Genomic DNA, 11,897 nt, shown 5'->3' with positions numbered 1-11,897 from the left:
GCGCCCAGGACATCTCGCTGTCACTGGGTCTTGTTGATACTGTTGAACGGCGATTCTGGGCCCGTGAAACCAGCACGGAATGGTGGGACCGCATAGTGCTGCAGGTCTGGGATGAATCCCAGTGGCTGCGCAACTTTCGCATGCGGAAGGGGACTTTCCTCGAACTGTGTGAGTTGCTGTCCCCTGCCCTGAAGCGAAAGGACACCCGGATGCGGGCAGCCCTGACTGTCCAGAAGCGAGTGGCCATAGCCCTCTGGAAGCTCGCAACGCCAGACAGCTACCGGTCCGTCGCTAACCAGTTTGGCGTGGGCAAGTCTACCGTGGGGGTTGCTGTTATGCAAGTAGCCAGGGCAATCGTCAAGCTACTGCTATCTAAGGTAGTGACCCTGGGAAACGTTGAGCTCATCAGAGATGGCTTTGCCGAGATGGGATTCCCAAACTGCGGTGGGGCTATAGATGGGACTCACATCCCTATCCTGGGACCGGACCACCAGGCCAGCCAGTACATAAACAGAAAGGGATACTTTTCCATGGTGCTGCAAGCACTGGTGGACCATCGGGGACGTTTTACCAATATCTACGTTGGATGGCCTGGCAAGGTTCATGACGCTAGGGTGTTCAGGAACTCTGGTCTGTGTAGACGGCTGCAGGAAGGTATTTACTTCCCGGACCACAAAGTAACTGTTGGGGATGTGGAGATGCCTACAGTCATCCTCGGGGACCCTGCATACCCGCTAATGCCCTGGCTCATGAAGCCCTACACTGGCGCACTGGACTCAGGGAAAGAACTATTCAACTACCGGCTCAGCAAGTGCAGAATGGTGGTGGAGTGTGCTTTTGGCCGTCTCAAGGGCAGATGGAGAAGCCTACTCACTCGCTGTGATCTCAGCGAGACCAATATCCCCATTGTGATAGCTGCTTGCTGTGTGCTCCACAATTTGTGTGAGAGCAAGGGGGAGACCTATATGTCGGGGTGGGAGGTTGAGGCAAATAGCCTGGCTTCTGATTACGTCCAGCCAGACAGCAGGGCGATTAGAAGATCACAGCGGGACGCACTGTGCATCAGGGAGGCTTTGAAAGCCAGGTTCCTGACTGAACAGGGTCTCCAGTGACTTTTTACTTTGTGGACACAGATGCTGAACCTGCCCCCGTTTCTTTACCCAGTTACTGTTGACTATCCTTCCAAGTTACATACCCCCTTCCCCACCTTCCCAACAAATAAAATCTGTTCTGTTCTGTTAATGAACAAGGTTCTCTTTTTTACTGTTTTCGCGGGAATGTTTTAAACCGGGGACGCAGACTGTGGCGGGGGGCGGGCTTACTGTTTTGATGCAAATGATGCTTCTAAAGTCCGGGAATGACAGGCTCCGCAGTGCTGCATTGGTTGTTTCAACGCAGCCTGCCAGCAGTCCTGGGCGGGACTGGATGTATGTGTCGGCCAAGTGACTTTCTGGCAGGGGGCGGAGGGTAACAGATCCCCTGCTGCGTGGCTCTGTGATCCAGGATAAGGACCGCGGCATAGGATCTCTAACTGCCCTCCCCCGACACAAAGTCACAGATCAATCCCCCTCGCACCCCAGAACAAGAAAACCGCCTCCCAGACTGACCAGGGTAACTGGTGACTGTGCTGTGTATGTGTCCTGATGCTGGACCTGCCCCCGCCTCTGTAGCCTGCTACAGGTGACTGTCCTGTCCAAGTAACAAACCCCTTCCCCCCCTTCAGACAGAATCCCCTCCAAAAGACACTCTCGGAAACAGTACTTAACAGAAACCGATGTTTTATTACGAACCGCACATGAAAAGGGGGGGGGGGAAGGAAACTTGGACATGGGCTAGTGTGAGATGGGTAGGAAAGGACTTTTCAAACTTTGGAACGAGAGCCTTCCATTGCTGCAGCAGTGTGCAGTGGCCGACTGACAGTTTTAACGGCCCTTGCCGCCCCTCCTTCTTTGTACTTTTGGTGAGGGGGGTGTGGGACTTGGTGGCGGGGGAGGGCGGTTAGAGATAGACAGCAGCAGTGCTCTGTCCTCCTGCCTCCGGTCTTGCAGAACATCCACTAGGCGCCGGAGCGTCTCCGTTTGCTCCCTCATTAGTCCAAGCAGGGTTTGAGTAGCCTGCTGGTCCTCCTGGCGCCACCTCTCCTCCCGTTCCATGACTGCTCTGTGCATTTGTGACAAGTTCTCCCTCCACTGTGTCGTCTGGGCTGCCTGCTCTCGTGAGCACTCCATAAGTTCATAAAACATGTCTTCACGAGTTTTTCTCTTCCTTCTTCTAATCTGCGCTAGCCTCTGGGAGTGTGATGCCAGGCTGGGTTGGGAGACAGTCGCAGATGTGTCTGTTGGAATGGGAAAAAGGGAGTAAATTCCTGAGACAGATAAATGAAGTTGCTAACAAAGAGCATAGTCTTTCTCTGTGAACAACACCATGCACTGCACCTTTCACATGCGCACTCAGGACAAGGTCGAATTTTCGGCCCTCGCCTTATGTGTCTGGGGTCCTGCAGTTGCGATCAGAGAAGCGTTGCAGGACACCTCTACTTCTGCTGCGGGAAAACATGGTAAGCCGTAGACTTGTGGCAGCTTAAACATGTAATAGTAGCACTGGGCTCCTTTCGCACTGAATGCAAGGCCACTCTCTGCTGGCAGCAATCAGGGAAGCATGAGCTCTGCCCCTGTCCCACCACCTCGCGGCTGTCCCCGGGAAAGATCCCTGTATGCTGCCCCTCTGCCGCCTCCACCGCGTGGCTGTAAAGCAGTCCAAATACTAACATTCCCCTCCCTAATTTAAAGCAGGGCGTCATGTGTGACATAACCCTCATGAGGATCTCGGAGACCGAGAGGGGAAGGATGCTGCGTGAATGCATGCAGAGGCCTGGGCCATATGCCGCCATGCTGTGCCGCGCACTGATCCCCGACTACCTCATGGACTCATGGCGTGGGAACGTGTGCTACCACGGGGGACCAAACAAGATTGCCCTGCCGTTGAACCTCGTGCGCATGCTGGAGCGGTACCTCCAGGAGAGCTATGCGGAGCTATCCCAGGAGGACTGTCTGTCCATTCCCGGGCACATTGACCGCCTTTTCCTTTAAGTTGAGCATAACGGACTACAGAGTGGAGGGGCCGTGTTGTGGACTAATCATGAATATCCGGACAGTACTTGATTTTCTATACATAGTTAGTAGAAAAAAGTTTACTAAGCCAACTAAATCATGAACAACAAATTACTGATATAGTTATTATTCCTGTTTTGTTATTAATAAAAGTTTCTATGTTTAACTGAGTGACTGAAAAGCCCATTCTTAACAATATAAATATTCCACTTATGTTAAAATGAAATGTTTAGATGTTTAAAGCACTCACTGCTTGATCCTTCCCCTGATTCGGTGTCCGGGGTAAGGGCTGTGGACGGTTGGTAGGGGATCTCGGTAAGGGTGATGAAGAGCTCCTGGCTGTCGTTGAAATCAGCGGTGCAAGCGCTGTCGACTGCCTCGTCCTCCTCATCTCCTTCCTCATCTTCCCCGTCACCTAACATTTCCGAGGAGGAACCGGCCGTGGACAATATCCCATCCTCGGAGTCCACGGTCACTGGTGGGGTAGTGGTGGCGGCCGCACCTAGGATGGAATGCAGTGCCTCGTAGAAACGTGATGTGTGGGGCTGGGATCCGGAGCGTCGGTTTGCCTCTTTGGTTTTTTGGTAGCCTTGTCTCAGCTCCTTGATTTTCACGCGGCACTGCGTTGCATCCCGGCTGTATCCTCTCTCTGCCATGGCTTTAGAGATCTTCTCATAGATCTTTGCATTCCTTCTTTTGGAGCGCAGCTCTGAAAGCACGGACTCATCGCCCCACACAGCGATGAGATCCAAGACCTCCCGATCAGTCCATGCTGGGGCCCTCTTTCTATTAGATTGCACGGCCAACTCTGCTGGAGAGCTCTGCATCGTTGCTAGTGCTGCTGAGCTCTCCACGCTGTCCAAACAGAAAATGAGATTCAAAGTGGCCAGACAGGAAAAGGAATTCAAATTTTCCCGGGGCTTTTCCTGTGTGGCTGGTCAGAGCATCCGAGCTCAGACTGCTGTCCAGAGCGTCAACAGAGTGGTGCACTGTGGGATAGCTCCCGGAGCTATTACCGTCGATTTCCATCCACACCTAGCCTAATTCGATATTGCCATTTCGAATTTAGCGCTACTCCTCTCGTTTTCGAGGATTACAGAAGTCGAATTTAAAAGAGCTCTATTTCGAACTAAGTAGCTTCCTGGTGTGGACGGGTGCAGGGTTAATTCGATGTAACGGCGCTAAATTCGATATAAGCTCCTAGTGTAGACCAGTATTTGAAGCTGCTATTCTCCTTGACAATACGCACAGTATGGCAGAAGTTTTCAAAGCCGAGTAAGAAATTTGAATATTCAATAATGCAAACAAAAAATAACCATCTAGTAATATTCTAAGAGCTTCGATTCTATAGATTTTACCTTTTAAAAATTTGTATTAGAAAATTAAACCCCTTTTAGCGAAGGCTGATAGTTCTACCTTCACTACTGAATTTGAGAATGCTATTGAACATGTGTTCTTTGTTTCAATATCTCACGCAATGGGTTAACTAGAGAAATCGCTATAGAAAATAGACTCTAAATGTCACTTATATTTATACTAAATAGAAAATTGTAAGCTGTACACTACATGAAATGCTACAGGCATAAGTGACAGTTTTAGCTAAATTTCAAGAGACCCTGTATTCATATATTTGACATGTTGGAGTTGAAGTTACATGGATTAGCCAAAACAAGCAAGACTTCAGACACATTTAAGAGATTGGTTTCATAAGTGCTCAATTTTTATTTTATATGCCAATTGGAAATTTGGCTGTCTCCTCCATTAGGACTGAGAGTAGGAACTATGGCACTTAACCCAGAAGGTGGAGTATTTTTGTTTAAAGCTCTGTCTTCAGAGTAAAGCTATTACGTGAGCAATGTTTAGTTTGGATAGTTATTAATGAGCAGGCATAAACTGTATGCATTGTGACAATACTTTTAAATTCCCTCACAGGAAAACATAGGACTAATAAAGCTTTTACCTTTTGTTCTAATATATACGTATCAATTGAGAGTAATATCAGCTGTAGAAAGCTGTTAATACAATACTAAATTTCCAGACAAAGGCTTATTTAGCTGCAATTCGAGAAAAACATAGCAAATCAAGGGTAAAAAGCCTTACAAGAAGGTGGTAATTATTACAAATACTAATATTAGAATCCCATAAGCTTTAAAGTTAGGGTTAAGTTGAAAAGTAACCCAAAGTTCTGAAGTTATGGTGATGGGTTATCATTCAAGAAAGCAACTACCATGGAGGAAATGGGTTCTGATCTTTTAAAAATAAACACCTCCAACAAATTACTTAGCAAGGTTTCTAATTTGACTGCTGTCTCCACCAGGAAGAGGGCTAGAGGCTTTATTTTATTTTTAAATGAAAGCTTAGGTTTTCATTCATTCGACACCCTTTAAAGTACACTAGAGCCCAAGAGGCCATATTGACATTGCTAGTTTGGAAAGCTAGCTATTCACTTGCAAAAAATAACTGCCCCTGGGTCAGAAAGGGTTCTGTGCAGTAGGATCTAATTAAATTGTATTTGAACTTTCTAGGACTTTTTTTTGGAAGGGGGTGAGGGGGGAAGGTGAGAAGACATGTTGTTAGAAGAAAGTGAAAAACATGAACCAGCAACTGCTTCCTCTCTCACCACAAACTCCCGTCTCTCACAAATGACGGGCATTTGGGCAAAGAAATCTACTCACCAGCTACACATGCAAAATGTGAAGTTGGAAATGACCTTTGAGGATTTTAGGAGGAAGTGGGACAAAAGCAAGTGCTCTCAGGGGAGCATCCTGTAACCCCCATAATCCTCATGTTTATATAATTGTGATATTGCATATAAAGCATGCCTTGTAAAGTATCAGGGGAAAGGTTATGATCGGCTGAAAGTCACTCTTCTACCTAAATATGTGTATCAATGCATATGAAATTATAAGCAGGGCCGGCGCTTCCATTTAGGTGACCTAGCTGGTCGCCTAGGGCGCCAGGATTTGGGGGGGCGGCATTTTGCAGCCCTTGGCGGCCATTCGGCGGCGGGGGGTCCTTCCGCGCTCCGGGGCTTCAGCGGCAATTCTGCGGCGGGTCCTTCACTCACTCCAGGATCCGCCGCCGAAGTGCCCCGAAAACCGGGAGCGCGGAAGGACTCCCCCGCCGCAGAATTGCCGATGACGACCGGGAGCGCGGAAGGACCCCTGCCTAGGGCACCAAAAACCCTGGCGCCGCTCCTGATTATAAGAATGTGCAATATGGTTTTCACTAAAATATGCTGTGGGTTTGGGAGGCGCCCAGATACTAGCTTTACAGAGACAATCACCAACAGAGGTCACCAACACCTGGGTGGGTGCTGATGAACAGACATCACCAGCCATTGTCCGACAAGGGATCTACAATTCAATAACTCACCTGCACGAGGCCACACCAGGGGAATTGCTCAACTTGCCTGGGGACTCAGCAATGCCCCCAGACGTGCCTGGACTTGTATTTTCCAAGGATATGGGACTGCGGGTATAAAACAGAGCACAGGGGCCTCATGGTGGGCCTTTTCTCCTGCCCCCCCCCCCATGCTGCAAGCAACAAGGACACTGAGAAGACTTAAGCAGAGGAGACTGGCCCAGATTTCAAGGGTGAAATCTGTGTACTATGAACTGCAATATCCAGTGGGATGAGGAAAAACTGCTTAATCTTGATGTTGCCCAGTCTAATAGGGTTGAGAGGTTAGACTGCGTGCTTATATTTTCTTTTGGTAACTAATCTGGCTTTTTGCCTATCACTTACAATCTCTCTTTTGTAATCAATAAATTTGCTTAACTGTTTATCTTTACCAGTGAGTTTGCCTGAAGTGTGTGGCAAACCTGCTCAGGTTTGCAAAGGCTGGGGTATGTCCACTTTCCATTGATGAAGTGGTGAACCAGTTAATAAATTTGCAGTGCTCATCTTGAGCAGTGCAAGATGTTATATTCCTGAGGTACAGAGCTGGGGGTGGGGGGAAGAAGACAGGACAGGGCTCTGGTGCCTTTCCCTATGTGATTCATGAGTGGCTCTGGGAGCATTCATGCAATATAGCTAGGTGGGGGTCGCCCTATGCCATTATGCGCTGTGCGATCACAGCACCAGGAGGGTTTTGCTGCTGATCACTAGCAAGGCATTGTGAGATAGCCCAGACTGGAGAGAGCTCATGGGGCACTGTGGTCCCACAATCCCAGGCTGCACCGCCGGGATCTTGTCACAGCAAGTCTCAGCTATAGCTATGGCAAGACCACACGATTACAGGTGGACATTTTTAAAGTTGTTTTTAATTTAACCCTGATGTTTGATATTTCTGTACATTGTCCCAAATTGACAGTGTTCCAACTGCCTTTTAATAGCCTCCTCAGTAGGGCTTGCTAGAAAACAAGAATTCTGGTTGGTGAAAATTTTTAACATTTTGTTTTTATTCCACAGAACAAAACCAAGACCTTCCAAAAAGTTTTGCAAAAAATGGGAATAGCCCAGCCGTTAGGGCACTCACCTGAGATATGGGAGACATAGGTTGAGACAGGGAAGGGTACATCCCAAGGGAGTGCCTTAATTACTGGGCTACTGGCAATTCTGGGATGAGGGGGGTTTCATTTTGACTAAAATTGTATCTTGCATCCGGGAAAGCATCCAGACAATTTTTTGACTGAGAAAGCCTTTGAAAAATCATCGGCAGCATTACTATCAGAAGGTTGGTGCCTGCCCACAGCAAGTCCCTAAGCAGGAAGCGTTGACAAGATCAAGCAGTGCCATCACCTCCGTTTCAGCTTTGTACTGACTAATGAAATAACTGGTCCCTCCTGTTGCTTTTATGTGGACTGGCATAGCATGTAACTCTGTACATTATCTTGAGAGCAGAGAATTTATTATTTCCTGTAAAATACTGGGCACCCTTGAATATGATCAGAACTGCATAAATTCAAAGAGGAAAATGCTAATCAGGTTTTACTCTATGAAAGACTCAGATTAGTCTGTGTTGTGCTATAGCAGTGGTTTTCAATCCTTTTTCATTTGCAGACCCCTAAAAAATTTCAAATGGAGGTGCAGACCCCTTTGGAAATCTTAGACATCGTCTGCAGATCCCCCCGGGTCCACAGACCACAGGTTGAGAACCACTGTGCTAAAGGACGAATGTTTCAGATATATTCTAGATCCGATTTCCCAATATTAGCATTTATTTCTAGGTAAAGTTTGGTTCCAGTATAAACTGGCATGTTTAAAAAAAAAAAAAAAAAAAAAAATTTGAAAATTTGTTTCTTTGACTTTATTCACGTTATCCCACCACCCCCCACCCCGTTCTGAATAGAGCTCACAGGAAGCATTCAGGGCCTTTGCAGTCCAACTGTCCCCTCCACAACCAAATTAACACTGCAAAAAAAGGTTATGTTTCAGGTATATTTGGTGTATATTCTATAAAAGCTTCAAGTTTTCCCTTAACTTATCCTCTCCTCACCACTTCAAGTGTTACCCTAAAACCATAAACTCTAATTATCTTGGTAACTAGAGCAAAGAGTAATGTGGAAGTTAACATTCTTGTCCTAACTTCTCTCCCCCTTTAAAAAGTCTGTTAAAACAGGTCAAACCATAATGAAGGCAGTTGCTCTGATCATTAAGTTTTATTGAAATATTTAAGGAAACAGTTTCAAAAGGAATATTCTTAGTTTTCTTCTTCGCATGAGGAAGTTGTCAGTCACTAGTTTCAACGCTTGGTTGTTTAAGACTGTTATGCTAGCCATGGGTATATTCAAAAAAATTACTAGCCAGAATATTATTTAATAGGTGTTACATAAAATCTTAGCTGTATGGCAAACAACTGATGTCAAATTGCTGGTATCCATTACCCACACTATGTTGGGTGATATACAAAAATACATTGTACATATAAGCCAATATTGTTATTGTGATGTACCTTAACATGTTTTAATCAACTTACCTCACAATCCAGCTGACAAAAGAATTCTCAAATACATTAAGCTTAATTAAAATCTTTTTTTTTTTTTTTTTTTTTTTAAGAACCCTACATTATAGCCTCAAAATGTTCCAGGCAAACTGCCTATGGAATGAAATTCCCTGTTCTCACTTCAATAAGGAGCAATACCTATATAACTAAACACACCAGTAGTGACAATTACAAGAATAATTAAGAGTTTATGGGTTATTATACCTTGTAGGACATTCAAATTATACTTTTTAAACATACCTATATAGACATACATTTGTAAGTACTGGAGGCATCCGCTGAATTATATTTAGAGTAAAACAGGAAAAAAGCCATTCTGAAAGGGGATTTTTCATGTTTATTCAAATATGGGCAGTAGTACATTGTAACGCAATGGTTTAGCCTATCAATTTGAATTCAAAATGGGTTTCCTCCATAAGGAAAGACTTAATGACTAGAAAAATAAAAATAAAAAAAAATAACTTTTCTTTGAGGCAAAAACTTTTAAAATGGCTTTTATTTATTGAAAACTGCTACCTAACATTAGTTTCCAGAGTATTTCTTGACACATTTGTACATGGGTTTTCCAGCCCTAGACTACAAGAGTATTTGCCCAACAGGTACACTGTACAACTTTTACATTGTAATACTATGGGGAAAAAAAATCAATAGCTTCCCACAAAACATCAAGAATGCCAAGGTTTCCTTTAAGAAATCCTATACCAATCACAACATGTAAGCTGCTCAATTATTTTGACTAACCAGCCATTTTTATCTGTTCAGTCGTACCAAAAAGTTACATATTGGTTCTACAGGATCTCATAACCCAATATTGCCCCTTCATGTACAATTAAATGAAGTTAATACTCATGAAAAGTTCTGGAATGACAGCTTGTAAGGCTAAAGTCCTCTGTACAAACTTTCACTTCACTCTGTCATGCCACAGCAGCTTTATGAGCTGGCCAAAACGGTAGTTCAGTGTATACACCTGTTCTATCTTTAGGCTCTGTGCTGGTATTACCAACAAGGCTAACAATTAATTGCTGGTGGCTAGTGAGATATAGCAACATGCCCACCAAACAAAGATTGAAGTGTTACTTTATTTTACATAGGGCAAAATAGCTTTCATACAATGGCAACATTGAGTCTGAGCAGGGCCAGGTTTGATCATCTATTTCCAAGACTCTGACCCATCCAGTTTCTTGGTACCTGTTAGCAATGTAATTAAACAGCAACTGCACTCACAGGTATAGTGTGATCGGTGCTGCCATCTTTGGCGTCATAGAATTTAAACATACACCTCTACCCCGATATAACACGAATTCGGATATAATGTGGTAAAGTGTGGCGACGAGAGAAGAAAGGAAACAGAATGCCTGGTCTATGGTAGCCAGAAAGCCAAAAAAAACCCCTCAGGGACTTTTCCCTGAGGTTTTTATTCTTTCTACTTCCCTGCTTACAACACTTCTAACTGGTCCAATTCTTGCGCATAGAAGAAGCATACAGTGTACAACAACATAAGATAACAAACCCATATCTTGTGCACGTGAAAGCCAGCTGCGAGGGTGATGATCAAGTCAGCCAGTAAGTTTCCTAATCACAGACGCTGGGGTGAAGGCCACTCCTGCCTCGTAGCCACTGACACAGTGTGCCGCACCTGTGAGCTGACGATTCGGGAGCTATGCATCCCTACAGTAAAGCAGCGCTCCGGGGGGGGGGGGGGGGCGCTGCGTGCTCCGACGGATCAAAGCAAGTTCGATATAACGCGGTAAGATTTTTTGGCTCCCAAGGACAGCGTTATATCAGGGTAGAGGTGTATTTAGTGTCAAGCACTTCTCAGACAGCCTATCCTTTCATAGATGTGTGAACAGTGATACTCCCACACAAGTAACTAAACAGAACTAAATAGATAATAGCTCTGCACCACACAAAACTAGACCTAGTATCTATAAGCACCGCTTAAAAATGGCAAGCGCAGCACTTAGCAAGCCTGCCTCTGCAAAAGAAAATGGAGGAGCAAGGCACTAAGATATGAACATCTCAGGAATGGAGGTTGTTCCGAACTCCGAAATATTCATAACATTACGGTTCTTTCAAAAGTTTACAACTGAACATTGACTTAATGCAGCTTTAAAACTTTACTATGAAGAAAAATGCTGCTTTCCTTTTTTTTTTTTTTTTAAGTACAGGTTGAACTTCTCTAATCGGGCACTCCCTGGTCCAGCAACATCTGTGGTCCAGCATAGGAGCCGACTCTGTGGGTGCGGAGCATCCACCGGCACCAAGCTTCCCCCTCTGGCCCCTACTCCCCTGCGCTTACCAACTCCTCCTCCCTCCCAGCGCTTCCAGAGCACCGCGAACAGCTGATTTGCGGCATTCAAACTCCAGGAGGGAGTGGGAGGACCTGGGGCCAGCAGCTGGGACCCCGGGCTGGCATCGGAGCCCCCAGGCGGGGTGCCAGCAGCCAGGACTCCAGGTGGCAGCGGTGCCCCCACGTGGGGGGGCCACACTGGGCGCAAAGCCTGGAGGTGCTGTAGCACCCCCTGCACTCCTACTTCCCGCACCTATGGAGACCCGCTGGCACTCTGCATTGACTTCCCATGGTTCAGCAAATTCTCTGGTTTGGCACTAGTCAGGTCCCGAGGGTGCCGGACTAGAAAGGTTGAACCTGTAGTTTACGTTTAACGCAATGTACTATACTGTATTTGCTTTTTTTGGTGCGTCTCTGCTGCTGCCTGATTGCTTACTTCCAGTTCCAAATGAGGTGTCTGGTTGGCCGGTCACGTCGTAACTCTGAGGTTCTACTGTATTGCTAGGATATAGTATTGATGCACATGTAGCCAGCCTGCCCATATTAAGCA

The sequence above is a fragment of the Emys orbicularis genome, chromosome 8, assembly GCF_028017835.1.
Source record: "Emys orbicularis isolate rEmyOrb1 chromosome 8, rEmyOrb1.hap1, whole genome shotgun sequence".
Taxonomy (NCBI): Eukaryota; Metazoa; Chordata; order Testudines; family Emydidae; genus Emys; species Emys orbicularis.
Note: the sequence above shows the minus strand (reverse complement) of the source record.